Below are 15,667 nucleotides of genomic sequence, written 5' to 3' on the forward strand. Positions count from 1 at the left end.
ACTAGATCCAATATGGCTTGTACATCCCCCTTAAAATGGTGAACAAAAAGTGATGCAGTATCCTAGCCGAACGTTAACACTCATGAGAAAAATTTGTGTTAAAGAAATGAAATGTTACATTAAACATTATCTTCTTGTTGGAATTTTGTAGGTACTGATTCATGGTTATTCGTAAATTGAATATTTGTTCAGTGGTACAGGTTTTTCCTGCTTCAAAGCCTGCTTGTTCTTCAGCAATATTGACTTTACAGGTTATTAGTCTATTTAATAATCTTCAGCATCACCTTACTTAAATGGCTTATTAAACTGATGGTGAGGAGTTGTTACAATCAATCGTAAAATCCTGTTCTTTGGTAAAACAATAATCATGTGAATGAATTATGAAAGAGTTGACTATTAATTCACATCTACCAAAAATATCATTTGTGATATGGTTTAAGAGCTGTGAAAATTGTTTTGAAGTGCCTTAACTAGGACCGAGGGTATGCAAAGCGATACCAAAGGCTTGAAATTCTATTGTTTTAATTAACTTTCTGCTCCTCTGTATTTGCAACATACGTAAGGCACAAGAAGATGATGATGAATTTTCCCCATTTTGAAGTTATTTGAAAAACTGCTTGGTCTCCTTTGAGCTGGGAGTTGTTCCAGGAAATTTCCATCTTAAACTTTCTCCGAGTTAGATATTCCGTACTTGTTTGGATGCTTGTTGGTCATGAAAATGTCTGTGTATTCAGTGGTGAGGTCTTTTACCACTTGATACTGTCTCCTAAAGGAATTCGCGAAGGATTTCATGTGGCATTTACATGATGCACCTATTTCTTAATCCATATGTTATTAATTAGTTCTACAACGAGCTTTACTTTGTGTGCTTCTATTATTTTAAGTCCTGTGATGTATGTGAAGAAAGGAAAAATCCTGGAAGAAAAGGCGGAATTATATGGCTGTAACGTATATTGCTGGTGGAAGATTTGAAAGATTCTCAGCAGTTTCAATATAGCGGACCATTTCCTAAAACTGCAAATGAAATGTATATATTTTGTGTATATCAATACTTTGCAAAGAAGATAGGCGCATTTGGCGAGTGATCCGCAGGAATCATTTGTGCGAAACATTTATGGTTTAAATGTCCATGATTTGGTTGGCTGAACATAGCTGGTCAGATTTTACAAAGTACATAGTTTTTTTTCATTTAGTTTGAAAGACCTTGTGAAATTGTAACATTTATGTTTGTTTTTCCTAGGAGGTTCTATGACATAGTAATGTTTCACAAAAAATAAACACCTAAAATATTTAATGCATATATGCATGATGCATGTACGTGTTCATGTACATTATAGAATAGAAGATTGAAATGATTTCGCTCGAGAACCAAACTGAACCAAATTGAAACCAAAAAAAATTTTTTGCATGAATATAAAAACTTAATGCCCCATGCAGGCTCGAACAAAAACTTTGTCACAACTAGTACAACTTACTGAGCTATCACCGCTACGCATGTACAACTAATTTTAAAAGGACAAAGAAGCACCACATTCACACATTTGGATTTTTTGGGGAAAAGTTCATTTTTCGTGGTCTCTGGGTCTTCTCTCCATTTTTAAAAAAAGTGTATTCGTTTCTTTGAATTAAAATACACACAAATAACGTTTCAAAATCATGGAGAGAAGGCCCAGAGATAGAAAAATTTTAGAAAAACGTGTTTAAAAATGTACCATTTTGTACCAAATGTCTGATCTGGCAAATTTTCAAGTTATTTTTTAGTAAATCAAAGCTCAATTTCGGGAAAATATTTTCCTTTTCTGTTGCACAAGAATCCAATAAATGAAAAAAATGTTAAAATTTCATGTGACATGTCGATAAAATTTTCACTTTTCAATTTCGCCCATATTCCTGCCGAATGCCAATCAAAAGCACCCTCGTTCTTTGCGGAGATTTTTCCTATACCGAACATGGAAGCAAAAACAATAGCTACTGTCTTTTTCCGGGGATGGATTAAAAGATACGGATGTCCATATGAATTTCATAGCGATCAAGGCGTACAATTTGAAAGTTTAGTGTTTCAACATTTGTTTTCAATGTTTGATATTGCGAAAACAAGAACAACTGCATTTCATCCGCGATCCGACGGAATAGTGGAAAGACTAAACAGAACAATTAAAGAGATGTTGACTAAGTATATACATTGTGACTGTGAAACAAACTGACTGGGATGGTTACATTGATTGTGTTGTGATGGCTTATAACTCTGCAGTACACGACACAACTGATTACACCTTACCGCATGATGTTTGGTTCGGAGATGACTGTACCCGTAGATTTACAAACAGAATCGCTCGAAATCGGTAAAGGTGAAAAGATAACAGAGACGAAATATGTGAAAAGTTTGTGTAAAAACTTAAAATTAGTACACAAATTAGCGCGAGACAGAACTTTGGGAGCAGTCTGGAGGCAAAAGAAAAATTACGATAAAACTGCCGTACGAAAAACTTACAATGAAGGTGATATTGTAAGAAGATTTCAGCCAAAACAAATAGGGGGAACGAAACTTAAATTAGCAAGGAACTGGAATGGACCCTGGATTATTACTAAAAAATTAAGTGATGTGTTATTTGAGTCCACGCTGACAACAGTATGGGTCCTGGGTCCGCTGTTATAAAACATGCTTAAGTCTGAGAATGCTCTCAAGTCCATTTCTGTGCTTCTGTTGCCAATTGCAGCCAATATCCGATATGCTCAGGTATTAATTTGAGACAAAAAGCGGGTCTGCAGGATTTAGATTAGCCTCGTGTACATGTACTCTGTTTCTCATGATCAATGTCTGAGTAGTAATTTGTCTTCCTTTTGCGCTCTGGAAGTCAGTGTTAAGCTTTACTCCACTTTGGACGGGTGGTCTTTTTGCATTGTTGGCCACAGAACGGTCCTCACGGACTGTGGTACGCTTTGGACATCCTGATTTCGGTCTTCTTTAGACATTGTCTGTTTGCAAATATCGGTTCCATTGACGCTCTGTAAAACAGATAGTCTTTCTGCAACGTACTGAAACGCAACATTTTGTCGCTTCCGGTATCCTTACTGCCCTGGAGCTCCAAGTCATGTCCAAATAGTGTCTTATTGTGTCTAAGCCTCATTGCTACCCTTCCCCAAAAAGAAACAAGAAAACATTGATGTAACCATCAATTGTCGCCCGGGAAATATATAAAGTAAACAATGAAAATGAGTCTTGATCAACAAACTGCTTCGATATGTGTAAAAAGGCATGCGTCTAATTGATGGAGACGATAGTCGCAAATATTTTTAAAAACTTGTAGTCGGATAAAAATCAATCAAAAACGATACCATTTTAAACTTGATCAATTCCTCAAGTAAATGTTGGCTGCATAAAATATAAATTGAAGTTAGACACACGCATCATTTATATTTAAAAATGTATTAATTTTCAATTTTAGAATATAAAACACGAACTGGTGCAGAGTACGTTTTTATCCGAGAAGTAAAATTTGATGTTCTAAAAAAGGGACCTGTCGTTATTTCGATAGTAAATGATAAGTAACTTTATATATTAAATATGAAAAACATATACATTTTTACAGATAAACTTTATGGAAGTAAATGTATTATGTATCTCGTAATTTATAAACGGAAAGAACATTCTGATTAACAATCTTTTCAATGTTTAGAAAACCTTTAATTCTACATAACTACTCCCAACCCAATCCCCATACACCAACACTTAAACTTATATGTATAGAGCAGCCCGGTCCTCCGGGCTGCAATGATTTATATATATGCTACAAGAACATCGAATTGGTTTTTTTGTCTGTCTTAGCAGTTTTTGGAAGAGGCATCCTTCCTCATCATAACTATGTACATTGTTCATTGGTTTAATACCATGGAGCAGAGAAGATGATTTTTGAAGAAACAATGTATTTTCACTATATATTCAATAAAGCCTCGCCCTTACATCACAACCCCCAACCCAGGGGCCACAAAATTCACAATTTTGGAAGAGACACTCTTGCTCATCTTAACTACATACTTACTTAGTTTACAGGAGCAAAGGAGAAGATTTTTGAAGAATTCATGCATTTTCACTATAGATATAATCAAAAGAGTTCCCTCCTTACACCAAAACCCCTGACCAGGGGCCATGACATTCACAAATTCGGAAGAGGCATCTTTCCTCATCATAAGTTTGTAAATAGTTTATTGGTTTAATACCCAGGAGCAGAGAAGAAAATTTTCGAAGAATTAATGCATTTTCACTATATAATCAATAAAGCCCCGCCCTAACACCAGAACCTCTGACCCTGGGGCCATAAAATTCACAAATTTGGAGGATGCACTCTTGTTAATCATAACTATGTACTTAGTTAGCCTGTTTAATATCGAGGAGCAGAGAAGAATATTTTTGAAGAATTAATGTTTTTTAACCATACAATCAATAGAGCCCCGTCCTAACACCAGAACCCCTGACCCTGGGGCCATGAAATTCACAATTATTGAAGAGGCACTCTTGGTCATCATAACTATGTTCTTAGTTAGTTTATTTAATACCCAGAAGCAGAGAAGAAGATTTTCAAAGAATTAATGTTTTTTTACTATAAAATCAATAGAGCCCCGCCCTAACACCAGAACCCCTGACCCAGGGGCCATGAAATTCACATTTATTGAAGAGGCACTCTTGCTCATCATAACTATGTTCTTAGTTGGTTTATTTAATACCCAGAAGCAGAGAAGAAGATTTTCAAAGAAATAATGCACTTTTACTATATGATCTATATAGCCCCGCCCTAACACCAGAACCCCTGACCCAGGGGCCATGAATTTCATAGTTTTGGTAGAGGACTCAATGCTAATTACAATCATGTCAACAGTTTGACTACTTGATGTCCAGGAGTAAAGAAGATGATTTTTGAGATTGCATTAAATTTTAGTGGTTATGGCCCCCACCCTTCAGGTCCCAGGGGGGCAGTAACCATGAAATTCACAATTTTTGTTCTCCTTTACCCATAGATGCTTTATGTCAAAATTAGTTCAAATTGGTTCAGTAGTTCCAGAGAAGAAGTTAAAAATGTTCAAAAGTTTACGAACGACGTACGACGAAGGACGACAGACGAAAACGGATAGCAATAGGTGACCTAAAAAAAAAAGAGAAACAGGCGATAGGAAAGTTGAAATCACGTTTATATCATAAAGTTTGGTTCATATGAAAGACCAACATAGACTTATAAATGTCAAAGTTGTAATTTTCATTTCGATAATCTTGATGTACATGTTTAAACGTTCTGTCATGGAAAAAGCAAAGAGTTCAAGAAAACGATTTTGGAATGTTGTGATCTGAGTTGAGGTTTCATAGCGGGGATGATTCACTACATTCGCTCAGGTCCTCTGAACAGACATTGTCGTTGTCACATCTATAACGAAAAAATGAACATTGTTAACACAGACTTTTGTTTTCTATGCCCATATATATTGTTTAACAAATAAAGTAGACCACAGGTTACACACCTGTCAATTTCTAGATCCTCCTCGTGCTGAGCGTCTTTCACGCTCTCTAGAAGTTTCCGCCCCCTCGTCTCGGGCAGTTTGATTGACATCGTAGCTACAATGATGGTGGACCCTCCAAACACGATCAGTGGAAGGGCTTCCCCAAAAGTACCATCAGCCTGCAATAAACCAAACTTTTATTCACATTTTGGTTGCTTTTCTCGCTCTGGTCTCCACATCCTACGTTTGGTTTCTTTGTTGTGAAATTATCTAAATAGTGCATCTCAAGAAAAATGTACGGAAGCCCATTGGTGCCACGAAGGGAAAATATTTTATGTGGCTGTCGCCAGATAATTTTCTGGCGGTCGCCAAATATTTATCTGGCGGCCGCTACATAATATTTGGCGACCGCCACATAATTTATCTGGCGTCTGCCAGATAACACTTGGCTTCCTGATGCGCGCGCATGTTTTAACGTGAGATTTCAGAAAGAGGTGGATACACCCAAGCACGCTTGGAGTACGCTGTAGTTTCATTGCAAAACCAACCAACAATCACATCAATGATATCAGTGTCATTTTTGCGACGAAAAAGATTTTGTCGACATAACACTTCTTTGTTTGTAAACCCCATATGAAATTACAAAGCAGCGGCTGTGTCAACATCCATCTTCTTAACCCAATAAAGATACAATAACACTCACCTTTTGCAAAATAATTTATGTGGCGGCCACCACATAAAATATTTTTCCTACGTGGCACCAAACGGACTTCCGTAAAAATGTGATCAACCAACCTATGGGCGGCGGAAAGGGTAAAAAAGACGTTTATGAAAAACTTACAACTAATTTTATAAACATAATGAAATACAAAACAGTCAACCTTAAAAACAAAATCAACAGACTCGTTTGCAAAATCAACAGACTCCGATGCGAAACCAACGATCACCAATGCAAAACCAACGATTATCCACAGAATTATCGCTAGATGGCGTGCCAAAAAAAACATGTATTACCTGAATTAACGCTAGATGGCGTGCAAGTGTTTCTACGTCATCATTATTTTTGTACTTTCAAAGGAACGTAAATGGATCAGGGCCACAATTATAGAGTGAAGGTCAAAAGGTTGAAAAGTAGCTCATAAAGGAAATTCGCATGCCTCCCTTTCAATGATAAAAATAAAAACATTCTCACATGTTTGTGAAACTTTCTGGGTATAGAATAAAAGTATAATGTCAAAAGTTTACAATGATTTGCATCAAGGTGCATTTCAATCATAAATTATGCATAGAAATATGTATTGAAATGAGAGGTCATTTGGTTTGTTTACACATTTTAAGCCAAGCGAGAGCTATTCAGAGGTCATGACATCAGAAGTTTATTAATAACCAGGGATTTCCACATTGAACACCCCCCTTTTTATGTGAATATTTATCTGACACATTGCTCTGTCATGTGTTAAAAAATATTTTGGAAATGAATGTTTTTCAAAAAGTTACAAAGAAAACAAAACAAATGTTTTTACTATATAAGTCTATATATGTACATGTAAGCTAATTGTAGTCCGGGTCCAAATCCCGCGAAATTGTCTATCAACATCCATTTTGCAAACCTCGGATAATAGCATCATGTCGGACTTTTAAGATTCAAACATATCAGAGGCAGCAAGACAAACGACTGTAAATATATTACAAGAAACCAGTAGCAGATATTGTTTTTTTCCCCAAGAGAAAATTTTTGAAAGAAAAAAATCCCCTTACACTCTTAAAAAAAGTTCATATAAAATTATTTTATTGTGTTCATGCATTACACAATTTGTTGATACATGAAAATTCACTTGGCAAGTTGTACTTTTATCATTTTTGTTTTTCTTTGTACGACTAAGTGAAGTCTATTAAATTTATTTTAGAATAAGTTAATTTAGGAAGCAATCTGATTAAAATCAGATCCTTTGACCCGCTCACATAAATCGCTACTCGTATAGCGATCTGTGTGCGCGGATCAAAGGATCTGCGCACGTGAAAAAAATGATATGGGCTGGATTGTTTTTATTGGGGTGGACTCCCCCCCCCCCCCCCCCCCGAAAAAAACAGGATCTGCGCCTGTACATATATAAATTATATAATACAGAAAAGATAAATGCTCTGAGGAACAGGATGATCAAGATTGGTACTTTTTGCGCAAGGGAAATGATGATATATTTGGGGGGGGGGGGGGGGGATCGATATCAATAACTCATGAAGTCTCATATGGAACGCCGTCACTGCCTTATAGCAGAACACTAATATTGCATTGTGTCAATCTTCCATTACATTATGTCAACTCTTTATGACATTAACCCACACTACCATTGCATTGTGTCAACCTTCCGTTACATGATGTCAACTCTTTATGACATTAACCCACATTACTATTGCATTGTGTCAACCTTGCATTACATGATGTCAACTCTTTATGACATTAACCCACACTACTATTGCATCGTGTTAACTTTCCTTTACATTATGTCAACTCTTTATGACATTTACACATAGTACAATTATATTTCGTCAACTTGCATTTCATTGTGTTTACTTTTCATGAGATCTTAGTTTTTATTAACTGATGTGAAAAGCTTATGCCATACTGTGCGCACTCTTCTATATTATGTCGATTCACTATTACAGTGACGTTATGCGAACACGGGTATCCTCGGCCTTTATATGAGCATAGCGTTATTTCCGCGTTCCGCAAGCACAAAAAATGGCGGGAGAGAAAACTATCGTAGAGGAGATTCTCAGCGTTTTCGGAATGACATCTTTAAATGAAAACTTTAAGTGACAAATGATTGACAATCTTGAAACGTGCAAAGCCTTAACACTGCGACTGTGAATTAAAGTAACGTCGAAATTCAAGAGTGTTTACTTTAATCTCATAATTAAATAAATCAAATATTAGGAGTCGTACAGCAATCATTTTTTTCTTTTTATTTTGATTTTTTTTTTTAATAAAAGTCTTAAACTTTGTAGGATATTGCATTAGTTTCACAATAAGCTTAGCTGAAAAATTTTTTCTATAAAACTATAAAGCCTGAGAGCTTCTCCGCTTCCCCCCTTGGTCTCTAACCATATACCGTCCCCCTTCCTAGTTCAAGATTCCCATACCCGCCACTGATATGTGCCCATGCATGCTTACTAAGGCATATTCAATTGATTTAGATGAGCAACTGGTAGATTTTTGTAATAGAATTCTGGCTCTGGAATGATTAAAAAATATTACTAACTCCAGTGACGTAGCATCTTTTTTTGAAAGAAGAGGTCAGCCAGAAATAAAAATCATTAACCCTAAAAAACTTGACAAGCCAAGAAAAAAAAGTCCAAGCCCGAAAATCCTATTTCGGGGAGAGGGGTCCAACTTCGATCAAGTCCTATATTTTTCCAGATATATTACATTACCCTTAGTGGATTATACTTCAACAAAAAGTGGGGGTGGGTGCTGTACTCTTTCAATGAACATTAAATTTTCTATATTAAAGTTATGTCTGGGAAAAGAGGGGGGGTTGATATTATGTGCCTGTAATTTGTCCTAATCAATCACGAACCCCCCCCCCCCCTTCTTACCAGTCATTAAAACACTGTCGTCAACATTCATTATATACTAGATATACATGTACAGCTTTGAGATAATGTAAATGTTTTTTAACATCAGGTAATGAACTTTTGGAATCGACATAATAAAGGAGTTAACACAATATAAAGATATTTTTAAATCACATAAGAAAGAGTTGACATAACGTAATATATATCCACATCACGGAATGGAGTTTTGACATAATGTAATAAAGTATTGATATAATATAAAGATATGTTCACATTATGTTATACACTTTTTACACCAAGTAATAAAGCACTGACATAAAGGTAAGATGTGTTCACCTCACATCATGATGCCCTCGCCGTATAATAAAGATAAATCCATATCACGTAATAATGCTTTGATATAATAGAAATATACACTCTCAAAAAAGGAATGGGCTTTTGACTTCATCTAATGATAAGTTTAATTATAAAACACAATTTACTTGACGTAATACAATTTTGACCTCACATATTAAAGAAATGAAATGATGTAAAGAAACATTCATTTCACGTAATAAAGTTTTAACACAATGTAAACACATTTTCACTTCACATAATGAATTTTTTACTTCAAGTTATGAAGTGCTTACATAATGAAAGGATGTATTTACTTCATGTAATGCAGCATTGACATGATGTTAAGATATATTTTCATCATCCCATAAAAAATGGACATAACGTAAAGATATGTTCACATCACGTAATGGTAAATTGACATAATAAATGCATAGTTGTATGCTATAAGGCAGTGATGGCGTTCCATAGTCTCACAAGATTTTGGTAATCTTGTTGATTAAACATGAATTAGAATGTTTGACAAAAAATTTGGAAAACATATTCGAAAGGATAGTTTTAATTTTATTCAAAAATTACTATGCGATGTTCAATTTTTTTTTGTGTAAAGTTGAAACCGTAAAAGAAATTCAGGGCGATCCAGCAATTTTCTAAAGCTCGGTCCCAGCACTATAAAAATTTTCACAACATGACCACTTGAAGTAACATTACATTTATATTTCTAAGAAAGGGGGCTCCAAAAACTGTTGACAATAAAAAAAAAAAACTTTTGCACCACACTCTAAAGTCCTTCTTTGGGGGGGGGGGCTTTCTGTAACTGCAAGTATACTTTTATTTATCTTGAATCTGCGTATTTTCCGGCAAAAAAAGTGTGGAGGGAGCTTCCAAATAAAAATATTATTATTAAAACTACAGCAAAAGATTATAAAAAAAATGAATCCCCTCCATCTGCATTTTTTTTGGCATGTTACTTGTGAGTGGTCGGAACTTTTAGCCGGGGGTTGGGAAGGTACACGGAGGAAGGTGCGCAAAAATCTACAAGAATCTACAGAGCAGAGCGGACAAAGATTTTTCATTATTTCAAAATATTAAGACTTATTCTATATACGGCAGCATTTTTCTCTCTATGTATATATAACCGGGGAATAACCATCTTCGGAACCCCCCTTCTGGATCCGCCAATGAAATTTACACTGTAGGGCTACAAGGATAACTTAATTGTACTCCTGTACAAGGTGGTGGCACAGCCATGCAATGGGCAAAGAGTTGTCCATGTGCATTGTGCCGATTGGTCCCCCCCCCCCCCCAAAAAAAGATATAGATACACACATCTTGTTTAATTTTATTCTTTATGAATATTTTAAAGTACTCAATATCATTCCCTAATATGACAACAGGGTCATTTATCTGATAGATAAAAAAATAATTATATATGGGTAGTATATGATCCCTTATTAAATGTATTCCAATAATTATACTAGTACAAATAGTTTCAGTATTCTCGATAATATAGTGTTGATCAGTTACATTCCGAGGTTTATAATTGGATCCTGTCCTTTTAAAGAGAATGATAACGTATAAGCACGGAGAAAAAACTTGCACGGGATCTAGCGTTAATTCACACATATATGTTTTTTTGCCAAATTAATTAAGCGACAAATTCAGTGCTAACAAAATAATTGTTGGTTTTGCATTGTCATGAGAAAGGCGTACATTTATAACTCGCATTGATTTTCAAACGAGTCTTTTATTGTGTGTTTTTAAGGTTGTCTGTTTTGTACTTCATTATGTCCATTACAAAATTTTATAAATTTCAAGTGTCTTTGATAATTCGACTGTTTCAAATAGTCCATTGCAAAATCATCAAATTTTGTGCACTGAAAGGGAGGCTGGTTGATTTGGAGAGGCCAACTTTTTCTTTGCAGAGGTGGATTTGGCTTTTTTTTTTCTTGAATCACTTTCACGGTGAAATGGAAAATCATCAAGAAAAATCATCACTGACTTCACCTTTTTTTTTTTTAATTTTTTAAAACAAAAAAACTTTCTGAAAATGCATCATTTCATTTTTTTTTCGGAAAGTAACTGTTGGCTTGTTTGTAAATGGCCTTCTTTTGTGTAATGGTTTGAAAAATCATCATCAGCATCTTCTTTTTTGCTAAAAAAAGTCGCCCACGTAGCGCAGTTGTTATAGCGTCTGCTCTAGAGCCGCGAAGTAAGTAGTTGATCCTTACGTCGTGGGTTCAATCCAGCTGTGGGACGTGGAGACCGGTCCTCCAAATCGACATATAAACAAACTGGCCGCTGTTCGCAATAGGTGCTGGCACAAAAAATACCTCCCTGCTCAATTGCCGTAAGTGCCGAGTATAGGAGAAAATTTGTAGCTCTCCATCGGCAAGTGGTGGTGTCTCCATATGAGTGAAAATTCTAGAGGGAAGTTAAACAACATACAATCAATCAACAATTCATGATAATATGATTTTTAAGGCTGTTTTTATAAGTGGTATTTTAATTTTTGTGTAGTTTTGGTTTATCAGTGAAATGTTAAAAATTGACAAACTGTGTTTAAATACTAGTAAGAAGTATAACCTTCCCCTTAGTTTATTTAAATAGAAATGAAAGGCGCAATCAAGAAAATAGAAAGTTTACTTAGGGATTTAAAGTGAAGCCCCCCCCCCTCTCACTTTTTAATTAATTAAATAAGAAAAAATTTTTAAAAAAAATTTATAAACTCCTAAAAATGTACAATATTAGAAAATAATCATTGATCAATGAAAGTCATCTCAGGAAATTTAAACAAATACTAGTATTACAATTAATACTGAATTCTATTTCTGAAAATTGGGTTAAATTTAAAGTTAAAATGAAAAAATATTTTTTTAAAAAAATATTTTTTTTAAAAAATCCTCATATTTATAAAGGACTATAGAATGACTACAGTCCAGTCCAACACCGTTGGCTTATAATGTAGCTGACAGGATGTAAATTCAATCGTAATGGTAATTCCAAAAATTGTAAATTCGTCATATGTATTTGTATCAAGTTTTTGTCAAATGCATTGGAATGAATTGGTAAGAATAAAACCTAAAGGAGGGCCATTTCAAACCTTTTTTGGGCATATTACTGTTTAAAAAATATCAAAAATAATTAATTTCTATGCAGGTATCAACAATTTTAAGAATGCTCCAATCATACTAACAAAGTGGTATACATAGGGAGAGATATTGCCCCCAGCCTTGCTCCAATTCCACAAAAACCAAGAACGAAGCTTCGACCACTGTAGGGAACAGTTCTCCTTTTAAATGTAGATCTCACCGAACGCTCCCAATCCCAAACTTCCCCCCCATCGCAAACGCGACTAAGAGCCACGTCAAAGCTAAAAATAAAGTAAACGGGCCCACGGGCCTTGTAAGTAACCTGATTATCATCTAACAACTTTCCAACAAATAAACATAAATTTTGACCCCACCCACCCATACATAGCTCACTGGTTTAATACACAGGAGCAGAGGAAAAGATTTTCAAACAATTTGATTTGCAAGTATAATCATTAGAGACCCGCCATAGCCCGAACCCCTTCCCCTGGGGTCATAAATTTTCACAATTTTGTAAGGCCCAATGTTTTATTACAATATTCGAACAATTTGGCGTTTTCCGGGGGTAAAGAAGATTTTTTTAAAGTTTGTATTTTTTTTGCCCCACCCTTCAGCCCCCATCTACCGAAGGGGGGGGGGGAGGAGCCATGAATTTTACAGTTTTTTTTTTTTAAAACAAAATGCTGAAATTGGTTAAAGGTTTATGAAAAGCTGAAAATGTTAACGCGTAAGTAACCCAACGCCGACGACGGAAAAAAAAAGGATAGCAATAGGTCACCTGAGTACTAGGTACCTAATAAAATTCTCCTAAAAAAACCCACAGGTAAAAGCATTGGGTTAGCCTTCTCCAACGATTGCGTACCACGGCAATTACAAATAAAATATGAGTTGAATTTTTAAATTATTACGTGGCATGTGTTATTCAATAAAATGATTGTTTCAGCTTTAATATTTTTATATCATTTCAAAAGTGACCATGTAACAGACTTACGGAATGAAGAAAAGATTTGGGTAAAATGGAAAGCAAACACCCGAATCCACTGCCAAACTGACTCCCAATCAGGGGTTTCCTGCCGTTTTGTTATAAAAAAAGGGCGAGTATCCCAGGGCTTCCACGGTCACGCCGATGGCAAAGTTAATATAAAGTTCACAAGTTTGCCCATGTTCAAGGTAAGTCCATGTATAAAAGGAGATAAAACCTTGGAAGAAAATAAAAACCATAAAGGAAGGTGTAAAAATAGTGAATTGTATGTTTTATTGCATAAATGATGCGATTTCGGTTTTTTAAACTAACGATTTTTACCAGTTAGAAAACATTTGATGGAACGAAGCAATGTTTTGGGATTTGAGAAGACCCTTTAAGAATTTTTAGAATCCCTTACTTTCCCTATTTTATGTCGAGAGGTTTTGTTAAATTCCACGTGGTTTGCTTTGGCGACGTTTCGCAAAATTGCCAAGGCCTCTGTGTATTTTTCCTAGAAACCAACCCCCAGGAGATTCTGGCAACACTTTAGGCCTGAAAAATGCAAGCAATATGTCATCTCTTTATATAGGATATCCAAATATTACAGATCTAAGAGAGAGTATCTCTTTTTTATTGAAAAATACAATAAAATGTTTCTAATAACATTCTAGGTACAAAATGTGGTACTTTGATACTTACCACCAAATAAAACGGTATGGCCTGGGAACAGCTAGTGTGAGCTGTAACCATTTCCAGTCTCTGATTAAAAACCCCATAAAAGACAAAACCCCCCCAGACAATACACCAGAAGTTGCAGGTACCCCCAAAAATTGGTTTCTTTGGTCCAACAAACTCCATGGCTGTTTAAAGCACATATTATGATATTTATAGATATTATATTTAAAAGATCACGTATTTTTAATTCTGAACATCAAAAGGCAAGAGGATACCCACCTATGATAAAAGCGGCCATGTAAAGACAGTTTCCGCAAAATCCATCAAAAATCGACAGACGGGAACATGTAAATGTTGGTGGGAAAGGCATAGCTATGTTGGCAAGGAAGGTAGAGTTTACTTAATACCAGCAGCCCCTCTGCAAAACAAATTTTACACAATATCATATACATATACAGTGTATAGCGTTTTTATCCTACCTATTTTCTGATAAAAACAGAAAGTTGATATAAATTTTAAACGAACAGCCCAGGTTTTCTAGTCCTTGTTCCTTACAGAGTTTAATTTTCTGTTCTTTGAATTTTAAATACAATTGAAACCGATATTGATTGATTATTTCAGTTTTTAAATCCCTCGAGAATTTTTTCACTCATATGGAGACGCCACCTCTTGCCGGTAGAGAGCTGCAAATTTTGTCAAATGCTCGGCACTATGGCCTTTGAGCAGTGAGGGGTCATTTTCGTGCCAGCATCTAGTGCGATACGGGACCTCGGTTTATACGGCCCATCGAAGGACCGTTTTCCCGGCCCCATAGGGGGATTGCCCGCCGTAAGGATAACTCCTTACTTCGCGACACTAGAAAAGACACTCTAACCACTGCGCCTGACGAAACCGATTTGAAGCAGGATAAGAAGGGGAAACAGAATTGAATATTAAAAACAAAAACCCAAAGGCATTTCATCAACTTTTAGTTAATTATAAAGTTCCTTACAGAATTTTTCCCCTAGGGGATCACTTACATGTCTCCAAGAGGAAAAAAAACAATAGTTACACTACGGTACCAATGAAATGGGCCATCACTGCATGGGACCCCATCATTTTCCCGGGGAAAAACCCAAGTTAAATGGAAATGTACAACAATGCATGAATTTCTGGTTCGGCCAGTTTAAAAAAAAACATTAGAATTGAGTATTGTGACACCTTAATCATATATTCCTCAAAAAACAATTTAATCTGATAACCAAAAATACAACTCTGTTCTCCTTTAGAAGTAAAAATTATTCACAAAAGGATATTAAGATTTTTTAAAAAAAATGTGTTTGTGAAACATTGATGCCCCCCTATTGCAGCTTTTGGCAAGGTTAAAGTTTCTCAAATTAAGTCAAACTCCAAGGTTTAAAATGAAATATATTGTTACCTAAAAAGAAAGTCTCTTAAGGTTTCCTTTTCTCAGATGACTGAAAATTCCACTGATAAGAAAGGAAAACCACCTATTGCACATTTTAATTTTAATTCTTGTTTAAATTTCAATTTGAAATAA

The 15,667-nt window shown here is 35.4% G+C and overlaps 1 pseudogene; it reads right to left on the reverse strand.

The window, feature by feature from the left end:
- Positions 1-5,166: 5,166 nt before the first annotated feature.
- Positions 5,167-14,526, reverse strand: LOC134279099 (organic cation transporter protein-like; annotated as a pseudogene).
- Between the last annotated feature and the right edge of the window lie 1,141 nt (positions 14,527-15,667).

This window comes from Saccostrea cucullata, unplaced genomic scaffold, assembly GCF_032062105.1.
Source record: "Saccostrea cucullata isolate Sc308-1 unplaced genomic scaffold, CSIRO_AGI_Scuc_v1 ctg12782, whole genome shotgun sequence".
Classification (NCBI taxonomy): Eukaryota; Metazoa; Mollusca; class Bivalvia; order Ostreida; family Ostreidae; genus Saccostrea; species Saccostrea cuccullata.